Source organism: Capricornis sumatraensis, chromosome 8 (assembly GCF_032405125.1).
Source record: "Capricornis sumatraensis isolate serow.1 chromosome 8, serow.2, whole genome shotgun sequence".
Lineage (NCBI taxonomy): Eukaryota > Metazoa > Chordata > Mammalia > Artiodactyla > Bovidae > Capricornis > Capricornis sumatraensis.
In genome coordinates, this window is record NC_091076.1 from 24563710 (window position 1) to 24575319 (window position 11610).

Below are 11610 nucleotides of genomic sequence, written 5' to 3' on the forward strand. Positions count from 1 at the left end.
GGTTGGAGCCCTGGTCTAGGAAGATCCCACAGGCCACTGAGCAACTGAGCCTGTGCTCTATAAACTGTGTTCCACAGCAAGCAATGAGAAACCTGCGCACCTGCAAGGAAGACTAACCCCTGCTCACTGCAACTATTGAAAGCCGGTGGGCAGCAGTGAAGACTCAGAATAATCAATCTTTAAAAAAAATCATCTCAATAAGGCTGTTTAAAAGTATTAGGCAAAGCCTCTCAGTCTTGCTCTTCCAATCTAAGTTTTAAGGCTGAAGTGTGGCCCTGACTACATTTCCCTGTTTATGTTTGCCCAAACAACAGACCGAGATTAAATCCTTGTCCAATGGCAGAACTGTAGTTCGCAACGTTTTTATTCCATCTGGGAAGTCCAACATAGCCCACAGTAGCCTATGCCATCTTGTTGTTCAGTCGCTCAGTCGTGTCCAACTCTTTGCAACCCCATGAACTGCAGCATGCCAGGCCTCCCTGGCCACCACCAACTCCCGGAGCTTGTTCAAACTCCTATCCATCAAGTTGCTGATGCGATCCAACCATCTCATCCTCTGTCCTTCCCCCGCCCATTTTTCCTCATGCTCTCAATCTTTGCCAGCATCAGGGTCTTTTCCAATGAGTCGGCTCTTCACATCAGGTCGCCAAAGTATTAGAACTTCACCATCAGTCCTTCCAATGACTATTCATGGTTGATTTCCTTTTGGATTGACTGGTTTGATCTTGCAGTCCAAGGGACTCTCGAGTTGTCTCCAGTACCACTAATCAATTCTTCAGTGCTCATCCTTCTTTATGGTCCAGCTGTCACGTCTGTACATGACTATTGGAAAAACCATACCTTTGAACATACTGACCTTTGTCATATTTCCTTTCAAATACATATCAATCTGTTTTAAATAGTTCACTTGCAGAAGACCAACTCTACAAGTATTTCACCCTCAAGGGATTGTGGGTTATAGGGAAGCTTGAGTGTAATATCAATATATTGAAAAAACTAACATGTCAGATTCCTCATCCATTAAAAGTTAAAACATAGATTTTTAAATTTTCTCCTAGTGGTTCTCTATCCAGTAGGCAGAGTCATCCTTCAATGGTTTCCCATTGTTCTTAGGATAAAGAACAAAATCTTAATCCTACCATGGCTTGAAAGGATTGCTATGATTTACCTGCACTCTCATCTTTAAGGTCATCAGATAGATTCTTTCATTTTGTTAGAAGAACCAAGCTCTCTTCTATTGCAGGCCCCTGGTATTCTAATCCCATCTGCCTGGTATGTGACCTCTAACATTTGCTGGGCCAGCTCCAACTCGTTCAGCACTCCATAAGCTGATGGTGATGGATATCAGGGTTCAAGGGCCAGTTTTGTTGATTCCTAGGTATTATATGAGACAAGTGCTTAACCTCTCTCTGTACCTCAGTTTAATCTATGATAGTAAAGTAATAATGATAGGATTGTTGTAAAATAATTCATGTAAGGACTGTAGATTAGTACCTGGCTGTTATGGGATGTATTGTGTGCCCCCCCCCCCAAATTTCATTGTTGTTGACAGAAATAAGCAACACTCTATAATGGGAATGAGAAGACTCTTGAGAATCCCTTGGACAGCAAAGAAATCCAACTAGTCCATCCTAAAGGAAATCAGTCCTGAATATTCATTGGAAGGACTGATGCTGAGGTTGAAAATCCAATACTTTGGCCACCTGATGGGAAGAACTGACTCATTGGAAAAGACCCTGGTGCTAGGAAAGATTGAAGGCAGGAGGAGAAGGGGACGACAGAGGATGAGATGGTTGGATGGCATCACCAACTCGATGGACATGAGTTTGAGCAAGCTCTGGGAGTTGGTGGTAGCCAGGGAGGCCTGGCATGCTGCAGTTCACAGGGTTGCAAAGAATCGGACACAACTGAGCAACTGAACTAAACTGAACTGAATAATGGGACTAGAAAAGAATTTTTATTTGAAGAATTGATGCTTTTGAACTGTGGTGTTGGAGAAGACTCTTGAGAGTCCCTTGGACTGCAAGGAGATCCAACCAGTCCACTCTAAAGGAGATCAGTCCTGGGTGTTCTTTGGAAGCAATGATGCTAAAGCTGAAACTCCAGTACTTTGGCCACCTCATTCTAAGAGTTGACTCATTGGAAAAGACTCTGATGCTGGGAGGGATTGGGGGCAGGAGGAGAAGGGGACGACAGAGGATGAGATGGCTGGATGGCATCACCAACTCAATGGACGTGAGTCTGAGTGAACTCTGGGAGTTGGTGATGGACAGGGAGGCCTGGCGTGCTGCAGTTCATGGGGTCGCAAAGAGTCGGACACAACTGAGCGACTGAACTGAACTGAACTGAACTGAGGATGATAGCCAAGGAGACAGTCTCTCAGGTAGCTCTGAGGAACTGTTCCAAAGAAACATGGTTTTTAGCACCATGGTTTTTATATCATGTCAGAACAATGAACCTGAACCATCACAGGGTATATTCCTTCAAAGTTTTAAAGAAGGTAGATGAGCATGTATACAGCAAGTCAGCCTGGCTCTGACGCCTGGGAAGGGAGCCTTATCATTAAAGGAGCACCAGCACTGATGTCGGAGAAGGCTATGGCACCCCACTCCAGTACTCTTGCCTGGAAAATCCCATGGACGGAGGAGCCTGGTGGGCTGCAGTCCATGGGGTTGCGAAGAGTCAGACACGACTCAGTGACTTCACTTTCACTTTCATGCATTGGAGAAGGCAGTGGCAACCCACTCCAGTGTTCTTGCCTGGAGAATCCCAGGGACCGGGGAGCCTGGTGGGCTGCCATCTATTGGGTCGCACAGGGTCAGATACGACTGAAGCAACTTAGCAACAGCACTGATGTGCCAGGAAAGGAGGCATTTATCTCTATCTTCAAAACACATTCTTTGCCTCTGGAAAATGTACCCTTTTCTTGAATGGTTACAGCAGATGTATAGTGTATGTTTAATAGGCTACAAAACAGGCTATTCTAGTTGGCATTAAGTTTAAGTTGACTTGAGTGTGCTAAGTCGCCTCAGTCATGACCTACTCTTTGCGCACCTGTCCGGCTTAGTCGCTCTGTGACATGTGGGATCTTCCTGGATCAGGGATCAAACCCATGTCTCCTGCTTTGGCAAGCAGGTTCTTCACCACTGAGCAAAAGGGAAGACCTTAGATAGGGTCCTTAAAAACATTTTTTTTTCTTTAGCCACTCCACATAGCTTGTAGGATCTTAGTTCTCTGATGAGGGATCCAACTTGTATCCTCTGCAGTGGAAGTGTGCAATCCTAACCACTGAGCAAAGGAAATCCCTGCAGATAAGGTTTTTAAAGACATAGCTAAGTTAAAATGAGGTCATTAGAGTGGACCCTAATCTAGTATGATGGTGGTCCTTATAAGAGGAAATATGGACACAAGTTCAGAAAGAAGACACAAGGAGAGATGATTATCTATAAGCCAAGGGGAAAGGCCTCAGAAGAAATCAGCCCTGCTGATACCTTGATCTCAGACTTCTAGCTTCGAAAATTGTGAGAAAATAAATTTCTGCTATTCATGCCATGCAGCCTACGGTTCTTCGTTACGGTAGCTCTAGCAAATGCACTGGCGTATGGTGAGTATTCAATAAATGTCAGGTATTATTTCTCAAGAAAGCTCTCTGTGAACTAGCTCAGGGCCAGTTTTGTAAATTCTTACAGGTCCTGGCATTTTCCTGTGTAGAACCTTTCACAGTTTGTAATTACATATTTGTGTTTTTTCTTTCTAGTTGCTGACTGTCTCTCATGTTAGATTGTAAGATCCATGAGAACAGGGACCAAGCCTATTTTATCCATTATATTCGTGTCACCAGCACAGTTCCCTGCACATAAAAGCTGCGATAAACACTTTGGTATACAGTTTTAAGTTGCTAAGAGAGTATATTTTAAAAGTTCTCATCACAAGAAAAAAATTCTTATAAGAAGGTATGGCAATGCATGCCAATTAGACTTAAGTGCTGATCATTTCACAATCTATACAACTACTGAATTGTTATGTTGTACACCTGAAATTTATATAATGTTTCATGTCAATTTACCACAATTTGAAAATAGATCTACCACTTAAAAAAAATCACATTTGGGGCAAATTAATGAAAGCCCTCAATATTCAATATGATAATATTTGATTTAATCATAAGTGCCTGTGGTAAGGTACTTGATCCTATTTTAGAGATGAAAAAACTGAGGTTCGAAGAGATACCAGTCATACAGTACTTTTCCACAAGGTACTGGGCGTAGAGTTGCCAGATTTAACAAATAAAACGTTTATCTGAAACACCAAAAGCAATTTGTTGTTTATCTGAAATTCAAATTTCACTGGGTGTCCTGTATTTTATTTGGCAACTCTAGAGGAGATGTAGTTCCAGCTAGAACATGAGCAAAGGCAGAGAGGCAGGAAAGTGTATGAAAGCATTTAGAGAACACGTAGGGGAGGTGTATTTAGAAGAATATAAGGTGACCCTCGTTGGATCTGAGGGGTAGGAAGAGCCGCTGGAGTAGGAAATGGCAACCCACTCCAGTATTCTTGCCGGAGAATTCCATGAACAGAGGAGCCTGGTGGGCTACAGCCATGGGGTGGCAAAGAGTTGGACACAACTGATCAACCAATATACACAAAGTCAGATAAGTAGGTGAACCCATGTTGAGAAGGTCTTGAGAGCCAAGCCAGGAGAGAAGGAGGAAGAAAAGCCAGTAAAAGGCCAATCACAAGACTTCCCTGGTGGTTCAGTGGCTAAGACTCCAAACTCCCAATGCAGGGGTCCCAGGTTAGATTCCTGACCAGGGAACTAGATCCTGCATGCTGCAACTAAGACCAGGTGAAGCCAAGTAATAATTAATTAACTTAGAAAAAAGACCAATCAGAGAGGCAGGCGGAGGACCGCAGGAGTAGAGTGCAGTATTCCAGGAGGCCCTAGAGAAACTTTCCTAGGAAAAGAGGATAATCTAATAGGTCTAGGCTTCAAATGTCAAATGCTGTGAGGAAGCTCTGCATGAATAAGACTCAGAAGGTCACTGAATTCATAATTGAATTTTTATATGAAAATTTAAATCAGTGTGATGTCATTTATATTACTGTTTAGTCACTAGGTCATGTCTGAGTTTTTCTGTGACCTCATGGACTGTAGCTCACCAGGTTCCTCAGTCCATGGGATTTCACAGGCAAGAATACTGGAATAGATGGCCATTTCCTTCTTTAGAGGATCTTCCTGACCCAGGGATTGAATCTGCATCTCCTGCATTGCAGGCAGATTCTTTACAACTGATCCAGGGAAGCCATCACTTAATTATGGAATCTTAAGAAAAAGAGAGAAATGGATACTAATGAACTTACAGAAGTAGACTCATAGACATAGAAAACAAAGAAGATGTGGGGGATAAATTAGGAATCTGGGATTAACATACACACACCACTATGTATAAAATAGGTAAACATCAAAGAACAACTATGTAGCACAAGGAACTATCATCAATATCTTGTAATAACCTATTTTTATGGGAAAATGTGTTAATATACTAATAATTTTGCTGTACACATGAATACAACATACTATACTTCAGTTTTTCACATGGACCAAAAATAAAAGAAAAATTAAAATCACAGTGAGATCCCCTTTTCACCCATCTGATTGAACAAATTCAGAAGTTTAAAAAGGAGCAGTGTTGGTGAGTGAAAGTCGCTCAGTCATGTCCGACTCTTTGGATTTACAGTCCATGAAATTCTCCAAGCCAGAATACTGGAGTGGGTAGCCTTTCCTTTCTCCAGGGGACCTTCCCAACTCAGGGATCAAACCCGTCTCCCACATTGCAGACGGATTCTTTACCAGCTAAGCCACAAGGGAAGCCCAAGAATACTGGAGTGGGTAGCCTTTCCTTTCTCCAGGGGACCTTCCCAACTCAGGGATCAAACCCGTCTCCCACATTGCAGATGGATTCTTTACCAACTGAGCCACAAGGGAAGCCCAAGAATACTGGAGTGGGTAGCCTATCCCTTCTCCAGTGGATCTTCCCAACCCAGGAATCGAACCGGGGTCTCCTGCATTGCAGGCGGACAGTATGGTGGGAACATGTTACTTTAACCTCTTTGAAGGCAATATGACAAAGAATTATAATGAAGGCAAGTGCTATTTTTTATGTGCCAGGTGCTCTTCTAAGCAGTTGTTTTTCATATATTAACTCACTGAATTTTCACAGCAACCCTATGGGGGAGGTCCTATATAGAGCTGGAGAAACTGTGGTTTTAGAGATGGGGTGGTGAAGGGCATTGTCCAGGTTCATCCAACTAGTAAGAGGATAAGCCAGCACTTGGCTCCACTTTGTGCTCTACTACAATATCCTAGTCCCATCAGTCAAAAATCTCAAATGCAACTACTCTGACACAAAAATTACCTTTCTAAGAAAATATTCTACCAGAATATTCACATGTGTGTGCAAAGACACTTGAATGACATCACTCATTGTATCATGGTTTGAAAAGCAATCTGAATGTCCAACAGTAGGAGACTAATTAAACACATTTTGGTATAGCCTTCAAGTGGAAAACTATAAAACCCTTACAAAGAGTAAGACAGATATATATGTACACAGAGGGAATGAACTCTGAGCTAAGTGTTAGGTGAAAAGAGCAAGACTTAGAACAATGTGTGCCCCTGCTGGGGTTAAAAAATAGTTAATATAGATACTATACACACACGTGCTTGTATATGGAGAAGGAAATGGCAACCCCCTCCAATATTCTTTCCTAGAGAATCCTGTGGACAGAGGAGCCTGGAGGCCTGCTGTCTATGGGGTCACACAGAGTCGGACATGACTGAAGTGACTTAGCAGCAGCAGCAGCAGCATGCTTGTATATATAAAGATTATCGCTGAAGGGATGGGGATCAAGAAGATGAGTTAGAAAATGATTCCTTTGCAGCTCCCCTGGTGGTCCAGTGGCTAAGACTCCATGCTTCCAGTGCAGGGAGCCCAGGTTCAATCCCTGGTCAGGGAACTAGGTCCCACTTGCCACATGGTACAAGTAAGACCCGGCGCAGTCAAAACAAATAAATAAATATTTTTTAAAAAAGAGAGAGAGAGAAGATGATTGTGTCTCTGGTAAAGTCAGTCACTGGTGAGAGGATGGAAGAAAGATTTTCTTTCCAGCTCAGTCTGTTTGGTAGCATTTGACTGTTTTCCCTTACACATGTACTACTTTTTCAAAAATAACACCATTTTTTTTCCAGATTTTTACAAAACATTAAAATAGCCAATAGTTTTGTAGCATTCTCCACTTTATAATGTGCACTCAAACACAGGAATGTCTTTGATGCTCAGATAACCTTCGAGGAAAACCGTTTGAACCCCTTTCCAGAGAGTCATGTCACAAACAGGAGGTAACTCTTTCAGGAGCCTTTGTCTGGAGTGGCCTCTCTGGAGCGCTGCACTATTGCAGCTGTGCTTGTGTTGCCATTTATGAGAGGCAGAGGCCTGAGCAGGGCAGGCCTGTGTGTTTAGCTGTCTCAGCACTCAGAGTTCCTCTAGGAATTAAAGAAACCCAACCTGATGGCATGGCTTCAATGAGCAGTTTCAGCGATGTGAGCTGGGGAGAACAGTGACTGGGGGTTAATGAGGTGGGAGGAAGAACGGATGACTCTGGGATTTGAAGACATTGGGTGATGAAGGTGAGGCACATGCAAGAAGCAGGGTGGCGGCTACTGGGAGAAGGAGACTCAGATTGTGTGAACAGGGAATAATGGAATGAACTGCCTTCGCCAGTTGCAGGTCTAGGCTGTCGTTCTAGCCCCGCCTTGGAAGGGCTACATGTCCTTAGGCCAGTTACTGTTTTACTTTTTTTTTTTTTTTTTTAATGCATGTATTGCACGGTATTGGGGTTTAAAACATTTTTAAGTTTATTTTTATTTTTACCTTTTTTTTTTGTATTGGGGTATAGCCAATGAACAATGTTGTGATAGTTTCAGATGTACAGAGAAGGGACTCAGCCATACATATACATGTATCCATTCACCGCAAACTCCCCCACCCTCATCTAGGCTACCATATAACATTGAACAGAGTTCCATAAGCTATGTAGTAGGTCCTTACTGATTATCCATTTCAAATATAGCAGTGTGTACAGGTCCATTCCAAACTCCCTAGCTATCCCTTCTAACATTCTTTCCCCATCCACCTCCTGTTTGCATAGTATTTGAATCCAATGCTTGATGTGAAGAAATTTCAAATAATATAAAAGCCCCCATCTGCCCTACTCAATTTCCCCTCCCCCTTACCTGAGGAATCATGTTGCTAGAGATGTTTTTATATGTATTTATATGCACAATTATATCCAAGGTAAAATATATGGGTAATGCACATATTTAGGGTACAAAATAGATACCTACATAGAATATATAATATTTTCATATCAATACAGATCTAGAACAGGTATATTTGGAAACATGATTTGATATATTTACAGAAATAAGATCATCCTTTGTGTGAATGTATGTATATAAATTTTTTTTCAGTTTAAAATACATTGTAGAGCTCTTTTCATACCAGTACTGTTAAAAAAATTTAACCAAGTAAGTTTGAAGATCTAGTTAGCTTTAATCAATAATTCATCCATCAGGCAGAATCCTATCTTATGACTAGATGGGCGCTCTAAGCGGGGTCATCACAAACTGCTAGGTTCTTATAGGAAGAAAGGTGGGGCAAGGGAGCTATGTTGTTGTTCAGTCACCCAGTCGACTTCAAGAATCTTCTCCAATACTACAGTTAAAAAGCATCAATTCTTCAGCCCTCAGCTTTCTCTATAGTCCAACTCTCACATCCATACGTGACTACTGGAAAAACCACAGCTTTGACTAGATAGACCTTTGTTGGCAAAGTAATGTCTCTGGTTTTTAGCATGCCATCTAGGTTGGTCATAGCTTTTCTTCCAAGGAGCAAGTGTCTTTAATTTCATGGTTGCAGTCACCATCTGCAGTGGTTTTGGAGCCCCCCAAAATAGACAGGTTAGATGGTTTGGTATTCCCTTCTCTCTAAGAGCTTTCCACAGTTTGTTATGATCCACACAAAAGCTTTAGCATAGTCGATGAAACAGAAACAAATGTTTTCCTGAAATTCCTTTGCTTTCTCTATAACCCAGTGAAGGTTGGCAATTTTATCTCTAGTTCCTTTTCCTTTTCTAAGCCCAGCTTGGACATCTGGAAGTTCTTGGTTCGCATAATGCTGAAGCCTAGCATGCAAGATTTTAGGCACAACCTTACTAGCATGGGAGATGAGTGTGACTGTCCAGTGGCTAGCACTTTCTTTGGTACTACCCTTCTTGGGAACTGGGATGAGAATTGACCTTTTCCAGTCCTGTGACCACTGCTGTATCTTCCAGATTTGCTGACATAATGAAAGCAAAACCTTGATGGCATCCTCCTTTAGGGATTTAAATAGTTCTGCTGGAATTTCATCACATCCACTAGCTTTATTAAAAGCAGTGCTTAGCAAAAGAAAAAAAAATTTAAGGCCAGGATGTCTACTTTTGGGAGGTGGGGAATGGGCAAGGTCTTTATCATGCAAACTACCTCTTCTTCCAGGAGGAGGATGGGAATGAAGAGGGAAAGATGACAGGTCACCTTTGTGTGCTGACCAGAAAATTCCAAAGACTAGTTAAGATTTCATTTCTGGTGAAAGTCAAAGCTACAGTTAGTTTAGGTATTAAATCTAGATTTGGTGTCCTGGGCACAAATGACGCCATTTGGAGCTTTTCTCCGTAACAGTATATATTGATCTTTTAATTGTTTATAGGAAAAAATCATATTTCATAGTATGTATTTTGTAGAGTTCATTTAACCAAACTTAATGAACTATAGGGGCTTCCCTGGTGGCTCAGCCTGCAATGCAGGAGACCCAGGTTTCTCCTGGATTCTTCCAGATCCCTGTGTCTGGAAGATCCCTTGGAGGAGGCCAACCCACTTTAGTACTGTTGCCTAGAGAATCCCATGGACAGAGGAGCCTGGCAGGCTGCAGTCCTTAAGGTCACGCAGAGTTGGACACGACTGAAGCGACTAAGCAGCAGCAGCAGCAGCAATGAACTGTAAGGCTTTAACAAATTTTTACTATCACAAAAAGTGCTGCAGTGAGTATCCTCATACGTGCTTTAACGTGTAGATAAATATTCCTCATGTTTTCCCATGTTAGATATTTAGATTCCTAGGAACTGGATTGCTGGGATGAAGTGTATGCACAATAAAAAGTTTGATAGCTACTATTTGATTGTTCTCCTACTATTTAAGTTTACCTATCAAGTTAGATGGGCTCCCTCGGTGGCTCAGCGGTAAAGAATCTGCCTGCAATGCAGGAGACACAGGAGATGCAGCTTCAATCCCTGGGTAGGGAAGATCCCCTGGAGGAGAGCATGGCAAGGCTAGTATCCCTGCTTGGAGAATCCCAGGGAAAGAGGAGCCGGGGAGGCTGCAGCCCATAGGGTTACAAAGAATTGGATGACTGAAGAAGGGACTTACCACGCACGTACCAATTTAGATTCCTATCAATAATACATTGAAGCACTGTTTTCTCTATACATCAGATCTGAATAGAATTCAACTTAAAATTTTGCCATTTTGATGGGTTAAAAATATTTCATTGTTATCTTATTTTTCCTATGCTCCATTACTAGCTGGGGTCTTTTCATATGCTAATCAATCATTCGTTTTTCTTTTTCTTCTGTAAATTGTTCACATCTGCAATGGATATTTTTGATTATTTTGCTGGCATCCATTCCACTCACTCTCCTATAGTATTAACAGAGATTCCATCTGGGTGTGACCCTACTATCAGCTTTACTGAGTGCTACAACCCAGTCAGCACAATCTCACCTTTGTTTTCCAAGTGATTAAATTAAAAGGCCTAAACCAATCAAGCAGGAGTCTGTATTCCTTAGACTGAGTACAATGCCTAGGGCCGATAGTCTTTTCATGAGCACAGAAAAACATCTTGCTGCTGCTAAGTCGCTTCAGTCGTGTCCGACTTTGTGCCACCCCATAGACGGAAGACCACCAGGCTCCCCCATCCCTGGGATTCTCCAGGCAAGAACACTGGAGTGGGTTGCCATTTCCTTCTCCAATGCATGAAAGTGAAAAGTGAAAATGAAGTCACTCAGTCGTGTCCTATTCCTAGTGACCCCATGGACTGCAGCCTACCAGGCTCCTCCGTCCATGGGATTTTCCACGTAAGAGTACTGGAGTGGGTTGCCATTGCTTTCTCTAAAAACATCTTAATTTCTTCTAAAATCAAAATTTTTTAAAAAAATTAGGTTAAAGAAGGTGCTTTAATAAATGTTATGGGAACTTCCCTGGTAGTCCAGTGGCTAAGACTTCAAGCTCCTAATGCAGGGGGCACAGGTTTGATTCCTGGTCAGGCTTCCTAGGTGGCTCAGTGATAAAGTATATACCTGCAATGCAGGAGACAAAGGAGACACGGGAGACCTGGGTTTGATCCCTGCGTCAGGCAGATCCCCTGGAGGAAGGCATGGCAACCCACTCCAATATTCTTGCCTGGAAAATTCCATGGACAGAGGAGCCTGGTGGGTTACAGTCCATGGGGACACAAA